General features: G+C 47.3%; 1 protein-coding gene across 9 annotated transcripts in view; it reads left to right on the forward strand.

The window, feature by feature from the left end:
• The window catches only part of tor4aa (torsin family 4, member Aa), a 188,526-nt gene that overhangs the window by 157,260 nt on the left and 6,493 nt on the right, over positions 1-24,773 (forward strand). For 2 of the 9 annotated variants that reach the window (XM_041192804.1, XM_041192796.1), the window contains exon 1: positions 20,992-21,242. The exons of 2 other annotated variants lie outside the window; for them this stretch is intronic. The gene's annotated coding sequence lies outside the window, so the exon portion shown is untranslated. Of the gene's footprint in view, positions 1-7,559; positions 7,650-20,991; positions 21,243-24,105; positions 24,237-24,635; positions 24,764-24,773 lie in introns of those variants that run through there. 5 more of the 9 variants (XM_041192800.1, XM_041192797.1, XM_041192803.1 and 2 more) reach the window with 5 other exon arrangements.

The following is a 24,773-nucleotide window of genomic DNA, read 5'->3' on the forward strand; positions in this document are numbered from 1 at the left end:
AAACTTTCCTTTTTGGTTTTATGTTGTACCTTGCCTGTTTAGTCATCCAGGGTTTTTGTTTGGCACATCGAGCTCTTCCCCTCAGGGATATAAACTATTTCTATATCATAGTAAATACTTTTTTGAGCACCTCCCACTAATCTTTTACCCCTTAATAGTCTTGCTCTGTTTACTGTAGACAGACTCTGTCCCATCCCATTGAAATCAGCCTTACCTAAATCTAGAATTGTAGTAGCTGTTTCACGTCTCCCTCTTTGAAGTACTATGAATTTGATCATATTATGATTGTTATTAGAAAAATGTTCTCACACCATTACGCTGTAAACAAAATCTAGCTCATTGCTTAATGCCCTGTCCCTTTGTTGGCTCCAAGACACATTCTTGCTACTTTCTTGTCTAATCTCTGCATTTATGCACTATATCAAAACTCCAATTACAGTCTTGAATCCTTTTCTGTTTCTTAACTCTACCTGTAAATTCTCCAATGCCTGCTTACCTCTCCTTATATCCTCCCTTATCATTGAAGTGATTTCATCCTTAATCACTACTCTCTCCCCGAGCCCTACTATTTCCCCTAACTTTCCTGTAAGATTCATAACCTGGACTATTTAGTTCCAAGTCTTGACCATCTTCCAGTCATGTCTCAGTAATTGTTACCATGTCATAGCCTCCAAGTTGAACTTGCGCCTGTAATTTATTCAGTTTGTCCCCTCAGTCCATCCTCTAGTTTATCCTTTACTTTCCTTTCCCAACTCCTTCATTGTTAGTTTCTGCAATTTTTGGCAAGTCTCTCCCTATGTGTTCTTAGTTTTGAGGTGTATTTACAGCCTACTCATCCTCTCCTCTCGGTCTTTGGTCTCAATCCAGTTCAGGTGGGGCTTATCCCAACTGAACAGTTCCTTCCTATCGCACTGTTGATACTGGCCATCCATGATATGGAAACCCTCCTTCCACACCATTCCTTTCAACCCATGTTCACTTCACTAATCTGTCTGTCCCTCTACCTGGGATGTCTTGCAAAGGGAGTATCAGGATTTAGGAGCTAATTTAGAAAGCCAGACCTCTTCCCTAATCTTTCCTGTGTCATTGCTTCTGACCTGGAGCACAACTGGATCTTTTCCCTTTCATCCTAGATTGTTTGCTTAGTGTGTCCTTAGTGGTTAGTCTTAAGCTTGAGCTAAGGATTTCATATTTGTGTAATTAAGTGGGGGTCAAAAGTGATTAAATTCTAACTGCATTGAAACATAGATACATGGTTGGAGATGGGGCATCCAGGAAAATAGGTGGGAATTGCATTGAGATATCTTCCCAGTGCATTTCCCCTCCCCCCGTTGCCCTTTGGGGGAACTTCAGAGGATGGGCAAGGAAGAAATCTGCCTGCCCACTCCAACAAGTCTTGCAGCCATTTACCCTATATAAGGGCCCATTTAGGAGTCAGTTCCAATGGAGACGTGACCTTCCCAATGTTGGACCGGCCCCTTCCACGGGATGCGGAGCTCACCAGCTCTCTAGAGGTGGCCTCCTACTGGCAAGCCAGGAGCTGGGAGAATGGGAGCCATCGAAGCTGGAGGCTATATATCACAATAAAGATGCCACGAAGACAGAAGGCCAAAAACAGCCCTGTGAATGGTTCCCCCTCCACATCGACTGCCTGACTCGCTCTAGGCCTCTGCAATCTACCGTTTGTAGAACATGTCAGAGAGTGCATTCATATTGATGCACCCTCGCACTTCTCTACCTGCCTCTGCAGTAGCCACCTCTCCCAGAGGAGCTGCCACACCAAACAGCACTATGGGCCCTCTGATTGGGCCTCACGCTTCCCTGGCCCTGCCTGCCACCCTTCATTGGATGGCGCACCTCTTTGCGGGTTCTTAACTGGGCGCCTCCAGGAAAGTCATGACCAATGCCCACTCCAGCCACCTCCAAGTTCCCAACCCGAAATTGAGGCCAATATCGGAATCATGTGCCAACCGGGAAAACCCAGCCCATAGGTTACTCTTGTCCAAATAGACTGCAGTGGGCCACTAAAAATAGAAACATAGAAAATAGGAGCAAGGGTAGGCCATTCAGCCCTTCGAACCTGCTCTGCCATCACCATAAAGAGGTAAGAGGCAAGAAAAGATGTAAAAAGCAGCACCAATTCTGGCAAATGGGAAAGATGCAAAGAATAGTAATGGTTGACAAAATAGCGTGCCACAAGAAGGGGTGTTAGAGATCTCAAAATCAATACTAAAGTGTTTTACAATTGCTTGAGGGAAACAGAGAGTGGTCAGGAGCAATATTGGAGCTTTGAAAAGTGCTAAGGGTGACGGTGTCAGTGAAAATAAGTGTTACAACCAGATGAGGAAGGCTGCGAGGACACCCCCTGTTTTTGTCACTCCTTGGTTGATCGTAACAAAGGTTTTTGAAAGTTATAAGGATGAACATGCTAATTCAGTGCCTGCACTTAACTGTTTATGTGCTGATTGCAAAGAACTCAGTCCGACAGGCTTTCTTGAATATAAGGTGTTAGTTTTTATTGTGCTGAAAACCCCTCCAGGTAAAGATATTTAAAATAGGTAAACACACGTTGGGCAGAATCGTCCCAGGTTTGCACTAAGTGCAGTAGCAAGCATGACAAACGATGTTTTACCCGCCAGCTGCAATTTTTTTGCGCCGTAAAGTCCCCTTCCCAGCACCTCATTAATACTACATTCACAGGAAATATGCTGGATCACTGCCATGCAGCTTCTGATTTCCTCACCGTGTCATTACCTTGCCGCTTCCTCACGCCAGGCGCCATATTTAAAATGCAGCTGCTCGCACACTTCTCAATGCTTCCAGTTCAGGAGGGCTCCAGTGAAGACATGGTCCCAAAGGCCAAGAAGAATGAAGCCCCCCTGTCAATTTAGTGATGCATCCCTGGGATGCCTTCTGGACACCATGGAGGTCCACTGCAATGTCCTCTATCCCCACTCTGGCTACGAGAGGCCCATCAATCTCACCACTCTGGATTGGAGGGGCAGTGGCAGAAGTGGTCAGTGCCAACATTGCACACATCCAGTTTTGAAAACAGATGAATGATCTCATCCATGCTGCCAGGGTAAGTCAGCTCTCAACTCACCCACTCACAAGCCCATCAAGCATTCACTGGCATCCCACTTGCTGCCAGCTCGAGGGATATCACCATTCATTCTCTCACACACACCTTCACAGCTCCATCTGGCATCATCTCCTCTGGAGATCACCTCATCATCCCATCCATGGCTCCACTCAGTACGCACACACGCCTGATTCATTTGGCCTGGCATGCGCCTTGCCCGCACTCTCTCCATCTATCTTTACACAGGACCAGATCATGCACAATCACCAAGAGAGGACCCAGACCTGGGGACGAAATGCTGGACATCAAGGTCCTCACTCCGTTCGAGAGTTGCTCATTGGAGCTGGCCAGACAGTACGTGGACCATTCCTGCGGCAACAGTGAGGTGGGCGGCGAAAACCCACGTAAGAATCCTGCATCACATTATCCCTCTCTCAACACTACTCTGAGCCCACTGTTCTGTGTTCAACACAGCTTCCAAGCACTAATAATCTCCACTTTCTCTCCTGGGCACATCTGCCACATCACCCTCAGGCAACTGTGACCCCGATCCCAGAGACGAGAACACCTCGGACGAGGACCCTGAGGACAGCATTACTGAAGACCCATCACAGCGCTTACCCACACCCTCCACAGCACAGCAACACACACCTCGATCTAGATCTAGGACAGGCTCAGTTTCACAATGTGGTGGTCACCGCACAGACTCAAGTCTGCAGCAGGAGGAGGCAGCTTCAGCCGAGCTCCCTGGCAGTCGGAGGACTGCTGGGAAAGAGACATCTGTGAGGTCTGAGTCTGATGATGAGCCTCTGGATCCAGCCTTCCAACTCACCCTGGAGAGTCAGCAGAAGGTGGGGGAAAATCACACAGAGCTGTTGGAAGCCCTCAACAGAGTGGCACACGATTTGGAGGCATGTGTCTGCCTGCTCTCTTAAGAAATGGTGCCCAGATGTGTGAGTAAGGAGGTTTATATGGGGAGGATGGCAGAAGCCATGGAGACCCTGGTCCAGCTGAACATGGAGATGTGTGCAGACCTGCACTCCATTATGGGCACCTTGGGTGAATTCCTGCAGTGGCGACACGAGAGGGAAACGAGGCACTTCAACATCCCTCCAGGTGCTTCTTCCCCTCAAGGAGTCAGGTTGGGGCCCTCAGACACCCACGAGAGGAGGTACGGCAACTGGACACCCCTGCGTGTCCAGGAAGACCTTGGGTCATCTACTCAGGAATCTCAGAGGCTATCTGCTCCCTCCGAGTCCCCTTTGCCTGTGACCCCCTCAACCTCATCCTCTGTCATTGCAGAGGGAGCAGCTGGCCTACAGGAGGACAGCCAGAGTAGGCCGAGGTCCTCAAGGCCTCGGCTCTCCAGAGGACCCACGCCAAAGTCGTCAGAGGCAACAGGGCCAACCGTTGCACAGGCTGTCTCCACCCCTCCTAAGGATGTCAGGGCAGCACCTAGAAGAAGTGATAGAAATAGAAAAATTGAGAATTTCTGATCTTAAGGGGTTGCACGGGTGAACACATTTTTTCACTTCATAACCTGGAAATATATTCACCTTTGCTGAATAATGTGTAATGGTGTCTTTCAGCTTCATTGGCAGGCTTCACAAGTCCTCCCACCGCATCACCACCCCTCCACAGCATCAGCTGTGCACAGCCGGTCCATGAGTGATTCTGGAGGGAGAAGTGTGTGTGTGGCAGGGGCTTGCAGAGCCAAATGCAAGCCTGCCCAACACACGCGGAGCCTTCCTCCATCACACTCATCTCAATGTCCTGAGCATTTTTAGTGCTGCCTGATGGGGTTTGCTTTCTGTTGTTCATCTGAGCTGAGCTACATCTCTGCCCACCCATTGATCACACTCCCATGCAGAACTTGAGCCCATCCTACACGAGGCTCCTCTCACTTTCGATCTGAGAAACATGGCTGTGGTGAATTTCTTTCTTAGCTCCCCTGGCCTTTCCGCTCCCCAAGTCATCCATGTCCTTTCCCCCATCCCTGCCATCACCTTCCACCTCCCCACCGTCACCCACCAATCCAAACCCTTATCATTCCAGGATGACCAGAACATGCACATTCCCTACCTCCCAGAAGACCCCACCCCGCCCACATTGACCCCCCCCAATCTACACTTTCCCACCCCTAGTGTCCGTGTCTGCCTCCGTGACTCACCAACCACCCCCGCCACCCCGTCTACCATTACCGATGCACCCTCACCCTCCCACCCTTCCTTCTCCGTCTGCCCCTTGTCACACTCACCATTCCCTCCCACCATGTCCACCCTCAGTTCACTCCCCAGGAGGCAGTCATTGACTCCACAGACCCCTCCCTTGCACCTTCGTCTGGACATCTCCCCACTTACTTCCCCCTCCACCGGGGCACCTTCCCCTCTCTGAACTCCCTCCTTTACAGCTTCCTCCCCCCTTATACCTAGCTTCACACTTGCAGCATTCTTCCCTGTTACACTATCCTCCTCCCATACTCCTTCCTCTACCCAGACATCTTCAACACCCCCCCATCTAATCCCTTTAACAGCTTTGTTTCTCCCCCAACCTCACCCCCCTGACACCTTTTTCCCAAACCTCACGTCACCCCAACACCTTCATCTACCCCCTTCCAACCTCAACCCCTACCCAATACCCCTTCCTCCCCCACTCACAGCTGGACCTTCATCTCCTCCCAACCTCGCTGATCATCAGTAGCTGCCCATGGCCACGGCCGTGATGTTCTGAAGCAGACCCGAAGCATCAATGCTGTTCCACCCACCTTCCGTGAGCTGCTTCGCGGTGGAACCAGCGCACAATGCACGTGTTCCTCCAGGGCTCCAGCATCTTCTGCTCCTTGGCTGTCTGCAATCTGAGCAAGGCTTTAATGGTAAATTCTGACTTCTGCACGTCTCGCTTGTCCAGGCGTGTTCTGGGCTGGTGTCTTTCCCTGCCAGCATCACGGTAAATCAGGCATGGGGAGTTGATTCTGATCAAGCCTTGCTTTGCATCCCATTACCGGGATGCAAAGCGTGTTCACACTTGCCTCCAGCGGGATTTGCATTACACCATGGCAGACACCATCGGATGATCCCACTGTGGTTTCACACCAGCATCAAACCCATTTCTGCCCCCTCACACTGAATTCTCCCCCCACCCCATACTCTGCATGGCACCCGCTGCCAATGGGGCCGGACCATTCCACCCGTCCCAACTATCACAACACGCACACGCATATACACACACACACACACACACACACACACACACAACACATTCGCATATACACACACAACACACACATACACACACACACACACACACACACATACACACACACAACACACACACACACACACACACACACACACGCATGCACACACAAGCATGCAAAAATACCAGTGACAAAGTAGAGGAGGTTAAAAATTTAGCCAAATTAAGATTTAACAAAAAGAGGCAAAGATATAAAGAGTTCAAAGATTATGAGTCCTGTACTGTTGTTTGTGGCTGAGGCAGTTCCTAAAACACAAACCTTGTTTATTTTTCCTCCTGGAAATGCTGCTTTGGAATATGAAGTCTTTATAATTTCTCAGTCTGTTGTCCACAGTCTAATAAAAGCAAGCAGGGTTCATTTTAGTTGAAAGTGAGAAAAAAGCAAGCAGCAATTTTTTGCTGCTTTCAGATGTTCTTTTTTCACACTCAACAAATAGGCCTTTGTAGTAAAAGACATGTAAAACTGGTGATCTCAATCTCATAACCTCTCTCCCCATAATGATTGAATATTCCACAGAAGGTAATTGATTAGCTCATGTTTGGACCAACCTTGGCTAATGTGTTATAGCCTAGGTGATTATTTTTTTAATGTCAAGCCATCACTCCTGAATGACCCATTCTTCCATGTAATGAGCTAGGAAGAACATATCAATATCTCCACGGTAGCCATTGTCTCTGGCAAAATCCAGTTCAACATTGTCAAAACTAGTACCATTGGAACCGATACTCCCGGAATTCTATATTAAGGTATACAAGACCAGTTTGACTAATTTGATGGAATGGAATGTGGCTTTTTTTAGTAATGCAAATGGTGAGGGCCATTTTAAGTTTCAGTCCATCTTTGATGTAATCTTTGTCATGAGTAGGTCTGAAATTCCACAGGAGGGATGCCTGGATATGTCCTAATTGTAATTCACTTTGGAAACTTCTAGAGAAACTTGACCAACTTACAGTTGTACACATGTCAGATGGCCTGTGACAGCTATCTTAAATCAGTGTATTTGTTTTAACAGTTGAAACTGCCTTTTTTTTTTAAGTTCCATATGCGAGTCTAGCAGATAATGTTGCAATTTAATATTTGAAATCAGCACACCTCTGTAACATAAAGAAATAATGAACATGTTGAATTATTACTTTGTGTCAGTATTTACAGTAGAGGAAGAAGTCCAAAGGAAACAAATATTGAATCAGCACAGGGACTCACCAAATCAACATAACATAAAAATAACAGAGATGGAGGAATTAACATGCCTAAAGAGCGACAAATCCCTCGGACCAGATGGTTTCCACCCCAGGTTTTTAAAGGAAGTAGGTGAGAACATTGCAGATGCCCTGACAATAATCTTCCAAAGTTTTTTCATTACAGGAACCGTTCCTTTAGATTTGAAAAAAGTGAATGTCACTCCATTATATAATAAAGGTAAGAAAATGAAACCAGGGAATGATAGACCAGTTAGCCTAACAGCTATTATTGGGGAAGTGCAAGAGTCTATAATGGAGGACAGAGTGACTGAACATCTTGAAAATCTTCAGCTGATCAGAGAGAGCTAACATTGTTTTGTAAAGGACAGGGCATCGCTGACGAATCTTAATTGAATTTTTTGAAGAGGTGACAGGGAGATGTCTGTAGACTTCACTACCTTTCCTACATTCACCATAGCTAGATGATTGACAGGCGGTGCTATCTGGGGTGACTGTCGTCTGGTGTAAATTGCCTAATAATTCCACCTCCTCCCTTAAGTACCTAATTTAGACTTTAGCTCAATGACTCTGAGCTGGAATGTTTTGAGGCAGAGACATTTCTTACAGATGTTGCAGGTTGGGACCATCTTGTTGTCCATACACACTGGCTGCACAGCCATTAATTAATTTGTTAATTATCTATATTTTAGTTCCTAATTAAATAGTCATTTGAGATTTAGATTTATTAAATAGGCCATTGACTTGATGTTAAATAAATTGGTAATTAGTTAGAGTGATTAATTGGCTATCAATAACTCGCGACTTTAAATTCAGTTGGAATTTAACCACTTACCTTGTTTTCCTTTGATTCACATGTAATCACACCTAAATCTTCCCTAATCCTTATTAAATCGTTACCAGTTCAAGTTAAGACTAACCACTAAAGACACTAAACACGCAAATGGATATCTGGATCTAGACACGTATCTTAACTTCCTTGAAGTCTGCCGCTCCTTCTGTTCAATTGTGATGTCAGGTCCTACGTCCTTCAGTGTAAGTATTTACTTATTTCCTAATATTCCAGGTTTAAAGCACTTGGCACCTCCTTCACCCTCTGTGAACACTCTAAGCATGCAGATATCCAGGAGTAATTTACACATCAGAATGTAATCAACAAGTTTATCAAGTTTATATGTGGAACAACAGGTAGCTGGGAGCGATGTACAGGCTGGAATCCAGTTGAGGCAGTTTGCCTCAACATGAACATGGTTTATACATGGAATAACTGATGCCTGGGTGTGCGTTACAGGCTGGAATCAATGGTTTACATGTAGAATATTGGAAATATTGGAATGATTTACAGGCTGGAATTTAACTGAGGGATTTGATTGGTTTATATATTGAATAAAAGACATCCAGGAGTGAGATATGGGCTCTGACCTAATTGAGGGGCTTGCAGGGGTTTATATGTAGAATAGCAGACACCGGGGTGGAACTTTCCATCCTTGTTGGCGTCACGATGGGCGTCAGTGGACAGTATGGCAGGATGGCCAAAAATCGGCTTCATGACATCATGAAACCAGTTTGCAATCGTCCACAATGCGGGCTGTCAATGGCGGGCTGTGATTCCCGCCACTGGATGTGGGAAACATTATTTTAATACATCTGCATATCATTATAAATCTTACTCGCTGGAATTCCCCCCCACCCCTCCACACCCCCCAACCACGCCACGCCTGGATCATCCGACAGTCACGCCGATGTGTTTCACAACAGTGTTTAAAAGGTGTGCACCTGGCGAGCTGAACATCGAGGGGAACTCGGAGGTGAGTGCACATTAATGGCGAGCAGTCCCCGCGAGGGTCACCCGTTCAACTTCAAGGTTGAGGCGCCGCACCTTCAGGCGAGGGCACAGGCAAGTCGCTTCTTCCTGGCTTTCAGACAGTGCGGTGCCAGGGCCAGGGCTGCACTGCATTTGGGTCGAGTTGGGGCGGGGCAAGGCAGCATGGTCTGATGGTGGTGAACATGCAGGAGGGAGGGAAGCAGCCACGCAGTATGGAAACCTTGTGTAAAGTGACTATTCCCTCTGCAGCTGAGACAGCTCGGGCGCAGCCACATCAATATGGTTGGAGTCGGGCTTCTAGCTTATCCGCCCACTCAAGCAATGCAGAGGCATCAAAGTGCCACCCAGTGTTCTGGAGCTTTTCACCTCTTGGGCACACACTGCAAACTACTGAGCATTTTAGTGGACTGCAGAACAGATGGACAATTGGGCACATTGTACAATCTCATTGCTAAAGCGGGCCATGTCACTGGTGGAGGTGCTCACAGCCCCTTGCAATGTCAGCATCCCGGTTTGGACCAGTCTCCCCCATGGTTCAAGCCAACAGTGCAGCCTTGCAGCATGGGTTAGGAGAATGCCTGTACCTGAGCTGAGAGCACAGCATGCAGTCCAATGGGCAAAGCTGCCACTAATCGGTCAGTCGGACTGGGGCGGAGATGGTTGGGGTTTCGGGCAGCCATGGAGCGCACTAATCTCTGGCCATCCAAGTGGTTGCCAGCACTTTCTGGGATGCATTAAGGGGCCTTCACACTTACCCAAGAGGGGTTCTTAGTACACCCAACCTAACCAACGTGTCTCTTCTCTTTCACCCTACAGGAGGAGTACATCAGGGTCATGGAGCCTGGTGAACTAGCTGTATGCCTCATGGCTTACAGAGAGTGGAGATGAAGGAGAAGACAGTGATGGAGGCATCTGGCTGTGTAGAGGGAAGAGTAGCACCCTCAGGAAGAAGGGACAGCTGGGGCGCCTGCACACGCTGATGAAGAGCCATAGTGAACCATTTCTTGTCAGCACTTAGCTAGACCCAAGGTCTATAGATGCCGCCTTTCATTCCTGCAGGTGACTAGGAACCAGTGTCGCCGAAGACTGCACATGTCTAGGGAACTGGTTGGTCACATCTGCCACCTGATACAGGATTTCATGACATGGGGACATGGAGGGCATCCGCTGCCTGTGCCCGTGAAAGAGACTGTGGTGCTTAATTTCTGTGCCGCTGGCTGCTTTGAGGGTTCTACAAGTGAGCTCTGTGGGATATCACAAGCCTCCACCCACAAATGTATCCATGAGGCCACAGATCTTTGCGAAGGCACACAACTTTGTGCATTTCACCCAGGTTCAAGAAAGCCAGGATGCAAGAGCACAGGGGTTTATCCAGATCTCAGGTTTCCCACAGGTGCAGGGTGCATTTTACTGCACTCATTTAGCACTCAGTTCTCTGTGGCAACAAGCTATGTCAACTGCAAGGGCTTCCACTCGCTGAATGTGCAGCTGGTGTGCAACCACCACAAATGCATCCTGCACGTCTGTGCAAGGTTTCTAGGGAGTGTGCACAACTCGTACATCCTCAGTTGTTCACAGATCCCTGACGTCTTCCAGGCTCCACAGAGGCTGCAAGGTTGGCTCCTCAGAGACAAGGGTTACCCACAGAGGCCGTGGCTGTTGACACCTATGTGGTGGCCTCAGACTGCAGCAGAGCAACAGTATAACCAGGCTCATGCTACAACTCGCACTTTGGTAGAGCAGACCATTGGGATGTTGAAGATGAGGTTCCGGTGTCTGGACCAATCTGGTGGGCCCTGAAGTGCAATCCACAGAGGGTGTCACGCATCATCGTCACCTGCTGCACCCTTTACAACCTGATACTGCAACAGAATCACAGAAGTTTAATGATGCAGAAAGAGGCCTATCGTGTCTGCACTGGCTCTCCAAATGAGCATTATGACTTAGTGCCATTGCTCTGCCTTTTCCCCATAACCCCTGCACATTGTTTCTATTCAAATAATCATCTAATGTCCTCTTGAATGTCTCGATTGAACCTGCCTCCACCACACTTCCAGGCAGTGCCTTCCAGACCCGAACCACTCATTGTGAGAAAAAGTTTTCTCTCCCGTCACATTTGCTTCTTTTGCAAATCACTTTAATTCTGTGCCCTCTTGTTCTCAATCCTTTTACAAGTGGGAACAGCTTCTCCCTATCTACTCTGACCAGCCCTCTCTTGATTTTGAACACCTCTATCAAATCTCCTCTTAGCCTTCTCCTCTCCAAGGAGAACAGTCCCAGCCTCTCCAATCTATCCTCATAGCTGAAGTTTCTCATCCCTGGAACCATTCTTGTAAGCCTCTTCTGCAGTCTCTCTAATGTGTTTATATCCTTTATATAATGTGATGCCCAGAACTGTACACAATATTCCAGCTGAGGCCTAACAAGTGTCTTATATGAATTCATCATAACCTCCCTGTTCTTATTCTCTATGCCCCTATCAATAAAGCCCAGGATACTATAAGCTTTATTAACTGCTCTCTCCACCTGTCCTGCCACTTTCAATGATCTATGCATATATACACCAAAGTCTTTCTGCTCCTGCATCCCCTACAAAATTTCACCTCTTATTTTATATTGTCTCCATGTTCTTCCTACTAAAATGCATCACCTCACACTTCGCATTGAACTTCACCTGCCCACTCCACCATCTTGTCTATGTCCTCTTGAAGTTCCACACCATCCTCCTCACAGTTCACAACACCCCAAGCTTCATATCATCCACAAACTTTGAAATTGTCCCCTGCACACTAAGATCTAGATCATTAATATATATCAAGAAAAACAAGGGCTCCAATAACGACCCTTGGGGGAACCCCACTACAAACCTTCCTCCAGCCTAAAAAATATCCATTGACCTTTCTGCTTCCTATTTTTCAGTCAATCTTGTATCCACATTGCTACTGTCCCTTTTATTCCATGAGCAATAACTTCTCTCACAAGGCTGTTGTATGGCACTGTATCAAATGCCTCTTGAAAGTCCATGTACAGTGGTGGATCAACAGCATTAACGTCATCAACCTTTTCTGTTACCTCTACAAAAAAACTCCAGCAAGTTAGTTAAACACGATTTCCCCTTTAGAAATCCATGCTGGCTCTTCCTAATCAACCCATATTTTTCCATATGACTACTAATTCTATCCCGAATAATTGTTTCTAGAATCTTGGCCACCACTGAAGTTAAACTGACTGGTCTGTAATTGCTGGGCTTATTTTTACAACGTTTTTTGAACAAGGGCGTAATATTTGCAATTCTCCAGTCCTCTGGCACCTCCCCGAGTCTAGGGAAGACTGGAAACAGGGGGAGGAGCTGGCTGAGGAGGAGATGGAGGAGCTGCACATTTCCTCCGATGAAGAGGATGTCGACGGAGATGAGGGCGAGGAGGTCTGCAAGGATGCCAGCAATGAGGCCATCACACTAGCCAGACAAGGAGGGTGCATTTGGGAGGCACTCATAGCTGCAAAATTTGTGGAGGATAATGATGATATGCAGTTGGGATGCTCCATAGATCCTCACATAGCTTATTGTGAATGTTTGACTCCTGTCTGGCTGATGGCAGGTTGCTTGCGCTCTGTGAACAGGGTCATATCATGGAGATGCATGGGGAAACTTTAACTTCTCCTGATCCTATGGCATCCTTCGTGAGCTGAACCCATCAGAACCACATTGTCACCAGACACAGATGCTGATGAGATGTGGAGCCAGTCGCACCTCAAAGATGCTGGGAGCGCACAGAGAGACAGAACTCTGTGCTGCCGGTCCAGGACATTCTTGCAGCAATAATAAGCCTCATCAAGGTGCAGGCATGACTATGAAGGCGCACCATCAGTATGCTGGGAAGGTTGCACAAAGCACAGGGGTGAGGCCCTGGACTGAATGCCTGCCTTCATGTTGTGCAGGGACCAAGGTTTCACATCTGAGTGACACAATCACTGCTCATCATAACAAGGAACCAGAGGCAAAGAGATATTCTTGGGAGTTTAATTACAGTACTGAACATTATGCATAAGTGATTAACAGGTCCAGGCAGCGGGCGATTGACGGGGGAGTCCCACCCGATTGTTTGTCCCTCTTCCGTGGCTACGTTCGGGGCCGGATATCCTTGGAGAGGGAGCACCCGGTGTCTGCTGGCACTCTCAAGGCCTTCCGTGCTCGGTGGGTGCCGCGGGGACTGGGATGTTTTATTGACCTCCTTAATCACATTTTGGTTTAAAGTTTGTAAGTTTCCTTTAAACTTTGTCCTTAGTTTTATGGCTGACTTGAATTAGGGGCTGTGCTTGATTTGTCCTTCATTTTGTTAATTTAGTTTAATTGTTTTAACTCTAAAAGAGTTACATCTTCTTAACCTTCCTAACCATGCCACTATGTCTTGGTGCTCCCCCGACATCCAAGGTGGAGGTGGAGGTAGCCTGCTGACTGCTACACCCTGTCTGTGATGACCTTGATGGGCTACCTCTGGATGACCAAGACCTGGATGGCCCCAGCCTGATTTCAGGGTTTGCTGTGCAGCAGTGATACCCTCCTGGGCCTGTGGAGGTGGAGCTGCTGGGGTTACAGGAAGAAGGGATTTGGATGGACCGGGCCATCCCAGAGTCACCTGGGTGGATGGCTCTGGTGTGTACACCTCCCTATGAGTGCCCGATGGCCCCAGGCTGACTGAGGAGAAGGGGAAGCTGGAGTGAGATCGATCCCCACAACCCTTTCACGTTGAGGGCACTGTTGGAGGCCAAATATGGTGTCAGCGATGGAGTCCAGCCCCCGCAGCAGTGCAGGACCAGTGTCCTGGATCAAGGTCTCCATGGCAGCCACCATCCTACCAGTGTTGACCTCGGTGTGTTGGCATGCCGGCGCTATCACCTCAGCCTGAAGGCAGACGCACTCCTCCATTGTGCCTTGCAATCTGAGGAGTGCAGCAGACATTCCTTCCTGATGTTCCTGAGCTTGCCTTTGCAGCCCCAGCAACTGAGACATGACTGAGTCCAGAGGCTCCTCATCTGACTCAGACTCAGCAGGTTTCTGGTCTGCAGCAGCCCTCTGAATGCCAGAAACCTGGAAAGTCCCTGCTGCTGCCTGCTGTGGATCAGACAGTGCGATCTGCTCACCAGATTGTGATCCAGAGGCTACTCTAAAGCTAGGTCCTGCTGAGGTGTGTCTCTGCGCTGGTGGAGGGTGTGGGTGAGTGCTGTGACGGGATTCAATTAGGGTGTCATCAGATTCTTCTTCCGAGGTGCTTTTGAGGCTTGATCGAGGACCTGGGTCATGGACTGTCTCGGCTGCTTCCCATTTGTGCCTGCGAAAGCAAGGAGAGATAATTAGTGAATGACAGGGGACTGGAGAACAGGGGAATTGGCTCACCGCATGGTTGTCTGATGGATTTTGCAATGCTGGATCCTCACTTGGTTCAGCACCACCTACCTCACCATCAGCACAGGAATGGTCCAGATCATTGCCGACCAGCTGGATGATTCTATTTTCAAAGTCCGTGAGGACCTTGAAGTCAGGCACTCCTCCACCAATCTGTGACCTCTCCTTTTTGCTGTGTGCCAGCTTGTCCTGCATGAAAAGAGATCGAGAAAGCATAAGCAGGATGCCTGCTAGGCCAGATGATAAGGATGTCTGGCATGTGTGGGTGATGAATGGTGCCATGGATGGGATGAGGGCAAGCTCTGCAGGGCAGATGAAGGTCTGTGTGAGAGAGTGAATGGTGATGTCGCTCAAGCTGGCAGTGAGTGAGAACCCTGTGGCTGTGTGATGGGTTAGTGAGTGTATGAGTGGAGAGTGATGAGAAGAGTGACTTACCCTGATGGAATGGAGGAAATTATTCATCCTCTTTTGGCACAGGGTGATTGTTCTCTTTTGCAGGGAGTTGGGGCTAACCACCGCTGCCACCACCTCCCAAGCTGGATTGATGATCTTGCTTGCTGGTCTTCGCCAGAGCAGGGGTAGAGGACTTTGTGGCAGGTCTCCACTGCGCCCAGTAGGTGCCTGAGGGAGGCAGTGATAAATCTGGGGGCAGCATGTCTCCTCCCTTTGGCAGCCATTAGTTCCCAGCAGCTTTCTATCATTTGAAGAGTGCTGGGTCTGTGCAGGGGAGGCCTTTAAATATGGCGCCCAGTTTACTGAAGGCCTGAGGTGACAATGGGACGGGCAAATCAAAATCTGCCCTGCCCGCAACCTGGTGTGTTTCCTGGGAATGCATAATTAATGAGGTAGGAATGGGACGTTACGTTATGAAACCTGCCATTATGGCTAGCGGGTAAAATGTCCTTTTTCCCACCCACTGCCACACTTAGTGTACGATTCCACCCAAGAGTGAGTTAAAGGCGGGAATCTAACTGAGGAGTTTGCGGGCAGGCTGTGTAGAATAACAGACACCAGGGGGAGAATTTTCGGCTTGGGGAGCAGGTACGGGGCCCACTCGCCAAGACATAAAATGACACAGGGTGACATCGGGTGGGCGTCCTGATGTCACCCCACGTCATTTAGATTTTCAGTTCGGTGGGTGCGCAGCCAAAATGGCTGCACACCCGCCGAACTGTCAAAGGCCTGTTAAGGCCATTAATTAACTAATTAAACCTATTGAGAAAGCTATACATCCAACCTTAAGGTTGGCGGGCAGGCGAAGAGCCCAGTGGGCCTTCACATTTTTCATGGAACCTCATCCACAGGCGGGATGAGGCTTCATGAAGGGTTTACAAATTAAATAAAGTTTTTCATTAAATGTCATTGACATGTCCCAGCTCATGTGACAGTGTCACACGAGGGCATGTCTTAAAAATTTTTTTTCTTTATTAAAATTTTCAAACTTAAAACTCATCTTCCTGAGGCAGCTCCGTGCCTCAGGGAGATTTCTGCGCGTGTGTGAAAGAGTGCATTCCCAACTCAGGGAAACCCCCCGCCTGCACAGGGAGCGCTCGGTGCTTAATTGGCCCACTCACGTAAAATGGTGGCGCAGACCCGATTGGAGGCGCCAATCGGGTCGGCGCCCACCCGTGCCCACCCCCGCACGACCCCCCGACAGGGGGAGAGGTCTCCCCCAGGAGCGAGTTAAAGGCTGGAACCTGTCAAGGAACTCGAGTGCTTTGCATGCGGACTAACAGACAGCTGGGAGCTGATTGCAAACTGGAACCTAACTGAGAGATCCAGAGGTTGATATTGAATGTATTGAAAGGATTGAGTGTTGTTTATTTCTGAGGGATGTGATAAAGCTGTATAAAAGTCCCAGTCATTCTGTCTAACACCGTAAGACCTGAACCTAGAACATTAGCAAACAGCTTCCAGCCTCAGCATCATGAGCTCCGTCCCCATTGCATGTCTGATGCAGAGTTTCCTTTCACCCAACCAACATCAGAACTTCCAACTAATTTGCCCATCTTACTTATAGCCTGGAATAAAAACATATTGGGAATTTTAACAGCCTACAAAGGACAGGAGTCCTTCCTTCCTCCTCTCAGCCCCCTCACTGCAGCCATGGAACAAAGACTTTCTTCCTCAGCAGCCTGGCCACCAGTGGCCTCACGCCCAATATCAGCACGACAGATCAACTGGTCTTTCATCTGGAGTTCTCTGTGGGATCTTGCTGTGCAGAGCGCAGCAGCCATTTGAAAAGAGCTCTTTAAAAGTAACTATTGAGAAATGGCAGCTCAGGCAGCCTGTCAGGCCTGTGGTGTGGGGGAAGTGGTGGACAATGTGAGTACTTCAGTTTACCACATCCGCCACAAAGTCTTTTCCTTGAGTCACCAGCTCAGAAATGGTTGAAGCAATGAGTCAGAGACACAAAAAGGGGTGCATGTGAGGGATTTCTGGACAGTTTAATCCAAATCATTCTCAAAGGAAAACGTGTATGCAGGGAGGTGTAAGTGTGATTACCAGCCAGCAGGGTAGTGGGACCTGGGCAAGCTGGAGCAAAAGATGTCATGTGGTCCTTAGACAGCATCTTCCAAGCCCACGACCACTACCATCTAGAAGGACAAGGGCAGAGATACATGGGGACACCGCCACTTGGAGGTTCCCCTCCAAGCCACTCACTATCCTGACTTGGAAATATATTGCCGTTCCTTCACTGTCGCTGGGTCAAAATCCTGGAACTCCCTCCCTTACAGTATTGTTGGTGTACCTACACCACATGGACTGCAGCAGCTCAAGAAGACAGCTCACCATCACCTTCTCAGGAGCAACTCAGGATGGACAATAAATACTGGCCCAGCCAGCAATACCCATATTCCACAAACGAATAAAAAAAAACTTTGACTTTAAAAACCTCTTTAATAGGATGTCACAAAGTAGATTCATGACTATAGTCACATCATATGGAATCAAGGAACAAGTAGCAGAATAGATAGCAAGCTGGCTGCAGAACAGAAAACGGAGAGTAGGGGTTAATATAATTGATCTAAGCTGCTGGGATGTGGGAAATAGACTTCCACAGGGATCGGTGCTGGGATCATTCCTGTTCACCATTGGACTCAGGAGTCTGAAATACAAGTTCAAAATTTTCTGATGACCCCAAACTGGACGGGTGCAATTAATACTGAGGAGGACTGCAACAAAATGCAAGAAGACATTAAACTTGCAGAATGGGCATGTAATCAGCGTCTGAAAGAGGCAGAGGAACCAAAGGATCAAAGAATACAAATACACAAAACACTAAAGGTGGGACACAGGTTAATAAGACCATAAAATAGCAAACAAAACCATAGGTTTCAATTCTGGTGGGATACAATACAAAACCTGAGAGGGTATACCACAGGGACTGCAGCAGTTCAAGGATGCAGCTCACCACCACCTTCTCAAGGGCAATTAGGGATGGGTAATAAATGCCCAACACCCCATGAATGAATAAAAAAAATACACTTTGAAGAGTGTGAACTGTCCTGGTTGCCATGCTATTACAAGGATATATAGGCACAGGACAGGCTGCAGAGAAGACCTGTAAGGATGATGGCAGAACTGACAGGTACTCATTGTCAAGATTAATTGAACTGGTTGGATCTCTTCTCTAAAGAGCATCAAAGACACAGAGCATAACCACAGATCCCAACTTGAATGGAGTGCACCATAAACAGGGTGGCTAGGTGAGAATTTGGTGGGATTGTGAATTCAGTGCAGAGGCCTCTAGAAATGCACTTTTACCTTTAATACTTACAGTGGTTTGGGTATTGCTGAGGCTTTGGGTATTTAAAACTAGGAGCATATAACCAATGCTTCATTGAATTCATAATTTCAACAAATGATATTATTTAAAGTAAACTAATTGAAATGATTATGTTAAAATGTTAATGAATTAAATATATAAAATAAGTTTAGGTGGAGATGGGAGTTGTGCTGCCTCTTTAGCTCAGAGTGTTTGAGCAGCAGGACATTGGATTATCAGGGAGGATCAGAGTTATTCAAACTCTTTGATCCAAGAGGCAGTCACACCCATAAGTTAGGTTATGGTTCAGATTTGGCTATTGACCAGGGACAGGAGGAAGTAAGTGACTCAGGAGGATAAAAAACTCTTGAAGTGGTGGAAAAGCCTCAGTCTTAGCCATTGTCCAACACGTACGAGGCAGTTGCTACTTGTGTGGATGAGAACAAGGACTGCAGGGTGGATGTGCAAACTGACCATGGCATTATTGGTGCAGAAAGCCATTCAATTGGGGGGAGTGAAAAAGGAATGTGGCAGTGATAGGGGACAGTGCAGTCAGCAGGATAAATACTGTCCTTTGCAGCCAAGAGTATGAATCCTATTGTGCTGCCTGCCCAGTGCCAGGGTTGAGGACCTCTCCTCAAAGCTGGAGAAGAACTTAGAGTGGGAGAGGGAGGAACATCCTGTTGCCATGGTCCACATGGAAAACAGCGACATAGGTCAAATTAGGAATGAAGCTCTGCTGAGAGGGTTTGAGGAGCTAGAGTGCAAATTAAAAAGCAGAACCGGAAAGTTAATAATTTCTGGATTACTGCCTAAACCATCTACAAATTGGCATAGGGACAAAGAGACTATAGATTGAAAAATGTGTCTAAAAGAGTGGCATATGGAAGGTAGGAGTTTCAATTCATGGGTCATTGGCACAAGAATTGGAGAGAGAAGATGCTGCTGTGTTGGAATGGACTCCGCTTAAACTGGACTAGGACTTGGGTTTGAGTGTATTGAATATCTAAGGCAGTATAATGGGCTTTAAACTAACATGGGGGAGAAGAGTTCAGATAAGGATAAGTTCATAACAGGGTAACTGTTTGGGTAAAATTAAGAAGACCATGTCATGAAGGGACAGAGTTCAATAATATAGGGCATTAGTGACTAAGGTCACATCAGGGAAAAATAGTCAAATGTTAAAGGCACTATATCTGAATTCCTGAAGCAGAACAGAGAGATGAAGTTACGGCACAGATAGAGATGAATGGTTTTAGTCTGATGTATATGATTACAGGTGAAGTATGCAATGTTGCTAGAAAGAGCACTAATAGCCTGAGGGGTGGAAATTTTCAAAAAATCAGTCAAGGATGACTGAAGAGGAAGAAACTAAAATATGAGAGTAAACTAGAAGGAAATATGTAAATAGATTTTAAGAGCTTCTAAAAAGAAAGTATCAAAAGTAAATGTGAGCCTTTTCGAGGTTGAGACAGGAGAAATTATAATGGGAATGGAGGAGATGTTAAACAATTATTTAATGCCTATCTTTTCAGTAGAAGGTACAAAGAACATCCCAGAAACTGTGGAGAACAAAGGGCTGGGTTTTACCCAGTGCTTCAGGACTCAGTGTTGGGATCCCATGTTGGGCTCCTGAGTCTACACTTTCTGGCAGCAAGGCTAGCGCCTATCTTCCAGGGTGCAGCCTCCTAATTGGCTATCTCTGCATTCTCAGTCCTATTCAGGGTACTGGGTGGTTTCCCGATACTGCAGGCCCAATCAGATAACTGACAGTTCTAGAGCCTCATCAGATCTACTGGGGGTGCTGCTGAGGCAGGTCAGAGACAATGAGGGAGGCCCAACATGGAGGCACCCTAACTGGCTCACACAGAAGTGCTGCACTGAAGACTCCTGAAGCCAATAGGGACATCAAGATAAAGAGGAAACCCTTCCACAGGCCTTTGCTGACAGGGCTCTGACCTTTCAGTCTTGCAATCCCATCCTGGGTTATGGAGCCTCTGGCTCCAATGGCCCCCTGTCTGGTATCGGGAGGTTGTTTGCTTGAACCAGTGATCTCGGGGCATGGCAGGGGACCGTTCTGACATTGGTAAAATGCCAGCACTGGGTCAAAATGGCTTCTAAGTAAGGCTTTAATTGGTGTTAGGAAGTAGAGTTAGCTTAAGTCAATTATACTTGTGTTTGTGGGTGTTAAGAATGAGTTTTAGCTTTAAAATTTGATTTGTATTTCTGTACCTGTGTTGAGAAAGGTCAAATGGAGTTTTACTTTCACTTTAAAAGGGTGCCTGCATTTCTAATGAGACATTTATGATCCCTATAATGTGAAAGTAAACACACAAGAGTAGGAAGAACAGTGCTGTTGTCTAGCAACAGAGGGGCCAGATAGGCAGGCTCCTCCCACAGACACACACAGAAGAAAGACAGCAGTTTGTTTTGGAAGCAGTTTGAGTTCAGTTGGTTTGAAGGCAGCTGTGAAGCAGAAGCAGCCTAAAGGGGGGCAGATAGCAAGTCCCAAGGCAAGAAAAACCCCAAAAGTCTAGGGGAGTGGAAGAAGAGTAAGTCCAAAGAAGATCTGGTTAAAGGAAGGGCAGGAACCCAGGAAAAGGTCCTGTTAAGTGAAGTTAAGAGTGAGGGGCAGAAAGAAAGGCTCCAATCTTCAGATTTAAAGTGAGCTTGCAAAAAGCAAGAAGGTTCAAAGAGACAACCGAAGGTCTGTAATTCTTTGCTTTGGGCATGTGAAGCAGTGGTGTACTGTTAAGGCTGAGTTGCTGAGAAAGGGAGAGTGTGTAGAAGACAGCTTGAGTGCATGTGGTGACCCAGGGATGAGGAACATTGGAAGGAAAGTTTGAAACCCTGGAGGTGAACCCTTGTGTAAGGTGTCTGAGTGAAAATGTCAGTTTGAGGGAAGATTCCAAGGCGAGGCCTTGGAGAGTGGAGATTGGAATCCCTCGCGTGAAGGATGAAAATCAGTGAGACTGGTTGTCTCACAGTTTGACAAGCGTCTGGGGGAGTTGAGGAGAGATCCATAGCATCTGTTGGGGTGGCATCTGTGACTTGGTTTCAGAGTGTGGTGTGTCTGACCTCAGGGTGCCATAAGTTTACATGGACTATGTACTTACTGTGAACACTAGAGTATAAAATAGCTTTTGTAACTTGTGTTATTCTTACAAATCTGTTTACATCTGTGGGTGAAGGAGTTTTATAATATAGTTCATCTTTTCTTGTTGAATAAATGTTTTATTCTTTTGTTAAAAGTTCAACAGCTGACTCCTGTGCCTCTGTTCGGTAGCCACTCTCCCCATATCTAAAAAAACAAAAATAAAAGTTAGGATCTATCAAGCTGGGTTTCACTCTGGGATCAGGCTTGTCCTGGGGTAACCTTGGCTGGGATCATAACATTGGACTCATTGGCTGCCCAGCTCTGTGGAATGGATAGCTGACCCTGTTCCTAGCCTGCCCCTGGTAAAGACCCCCGGAGACTGTTAGGAAGCTGTCACATGTGACTCCACGTTATTTCCCTGGCACCCACACCCCACCCCCTCAACCCCACGCACCTCCCCCTAACCCACACCACCCCCCAACCCCACGCACCTCCCCCCCACCCCACCCCCCCAACCCCACGCACCTCCCCCCCACCCCACCCCCCCAACCCCACGCACCTCCCCCCCACACCACCTCCCAACCCCACGCACCTCCCCCCTAACCCACACCACCTCCCAACCCCACGCACCTCCCCCCTAACCCACACCACCCCCAAAACCCACGCACCTCCCCCCACCCCACCCCCACCAACACCACGCACATCCCCCACCAACCCCACGCACTCCACCCCCCCCCCCACCCCACCCCCCAGACTCAAGGCTCCTCTCCATGGAGCTGGGAAAATCCAACCCCAAGGCTCTAATGAGAGTAGGGAATCTGACATAATTAATATTAATAAAGAAAACATCCAGGGGACATTAATGGGGCTGAAAGATGACAACCCCCCTGGTCCCAATGGACTACATCTGAGAATTTTAAAAGAGGGAGCTGTGAATGTGTTGGTTTTGATCTTCCTGAAATGCCTAGATTCTGAAACAGTCCTAGTGCATTGGGAAGTAGTAAATGTAATCCCTGCTGTTGGAAAAGGAGGGAGAGGGAAAAACAGGGAACTCAGGGGACTATAGGCCAATTGGGCTAACATTGGAACCTGTTGTGTAAACTCCAGCACAGAGCTGTCAACTGAGTGAGCTGTTCCTTTGTTGGAAAGGCTACCTGTTAATTGATCCAGTTTAATAATCTGGAAGGCATTGAGAACAGATTCAAAAGTAATTTCAAAATGGGAATTGGTAAATACTTGAAAATCAAATAGCTTCCTGGGGAAGGCAGTGCAAGCAGCCAATGGAGCTCCACCTCTAGTAGCACCCCAGGCTTCCAACTCAATAGGAGTTGTGTACTTCCAACACACCAAAGTCCATATGATTTCCTGCCCGCATTGCTTAATCTGAAACACAGCTTCGAAAGCCTAACAGAGTGGCACTTGTATCTAATGGTGTTTGATCTGTAAATGGTGAGGAATGTGATCCATTTTACACTCTACCCCTAATCTCTGTAACCCCCTAATCTCTACCCTCACTGTCATAAAACAGAAGCCCAGGTTAATCCTCTGGGTCATGGGTTCAAATCCCAACATGGCAGCTGGTGGAATTTAAATTGAATTAATTAGTAATTCTGAAATGGTGACTATGAAACCATCAAAAACCATTAAAAAATCCCTGTTAGTATGTTTCTTTCCCCTTGTGGGTGAAACTAGACTAAGGGACACAGTTTAAAAATAAGAGGTCTCCAATTTGAGACAGAGTTGAGGAGAATTTTTTCATCTCGGTGGCTTGTGAGTCTGTGGAACTCTATTGGCCAGAGAGCGGTGGAGCCAGGGCCGTTGAATATTTTTAAGGCAGAGGTAGATAGATTCTTGATTACCAAAGGAGTGAAAGCTTATTGGGGGTGGCAAGAAAGTGGAGTTGAGGCCACAATTAGATCAGCCATGATCTTATTGAGTGCCAGCACAGGCTCAAGGAGCCGAATGGCCTACTCCAGCTCCTAATTCGTATGTTTGAATGACCCATCTGGTTCAGTGCCCTTTAGGGAAGGAAATCTGCCATCCTTACCTAGTCTGACCCACCTGTGACTCCAGACCCACAGCAATGTGATTGACTCTTAACTGTCCTCAAGGGCAATTAGGGATGGCTGACACATTTCATTGAGGAGAATTTCAAAAGGTGGAGTGGAACTAATTGGATGGCTCTTTATGATGGGCAGAATGGCCTGCCTCTATGCAATATGGCTGCATGGATTCTACAATACAGGTTCCTATTTGATTGTGCAGAGGCGAAATGTCAATGAATGAATATCTGGGCTTAGCCTATTATGTACAGAAGCTCTGGGCACTGCTAGTTAATGAAAGGCTGGGTCCAATCAATGAGCTCAACATTGTACAGTATTCACGCTGTAGTGGGGGAGGACTTGGGGAGGGGAAGTGGTTTTATTTCTGAACCTGTGGTTAAATGCTGGTGACTCTGCACTTCTGTTTGTGTTGGGTGTGTAGAGCTAGCAGTATTGTGCTGCTGGATGCACTTTTCTTCTGTTCTATAAACTTCTGTCAATGTGCTAGCCGAGGGCTGTGATCCCATCTTCTGACCTTGAGGGCGATTTACCACGTTGACAGGTAGGCAGTACCTCCAAATGTGTGAGGTGTACTGGGAGATGGTGCAGCTGCCACAGATGGTTAGAAACAGCCAGCTGGACTTGCAATTGGATTTCCAGTCGGACCTGTGGCAGTGAGGAAACATTTATTACCGATTGTCCAAAAAATTAATGATCCCAATTCAAGTCCAAATCCAATCTGACTGTGTGTGTGTGTCAGTAACAGGTGCTGTTCCTGCTGTACCAGCTGCTCTTTCTTCTGAATAACATTGCCGAGTATAAATTCAAACATTGCTGCAGCAGCAGCGAGTTCTGAAGGGGTTAATAGCCTGAGTTAGCAGTTAGCATAGCTGTTTCCCAGCAATTACTGCAAGCAGCCAATGGAGCTCCGCCTCTATTAGCACCCCAGGCTTCCAACTCAATAGGAGTTGTGTACTTCCAACACACCAAAGTCCATATGATTTCCTGCCCGCATTGCTTAATCTGAAACACAGCTTCGAAAACCTAACAGAGTGGCACTTGTATCTAATGGTGTTTGATCTGTAAATGGTGAGGAATG

This window comes from Carcharodon carcharias, chromosome 8 (assembly GCF_017639515.1).
Source record: "Carcharodon carcharias isolate sCarCar2 chromosome 8, sCarCar2.pri, whole genome shotgun sequence".
Classification (NCBI taxonomy): Eukaryota; Metazoa; Chordata; class Chondrichthyes; order Lamniformes; family Lamnidae; genus Carcharodon; species Carcharodon carcharias.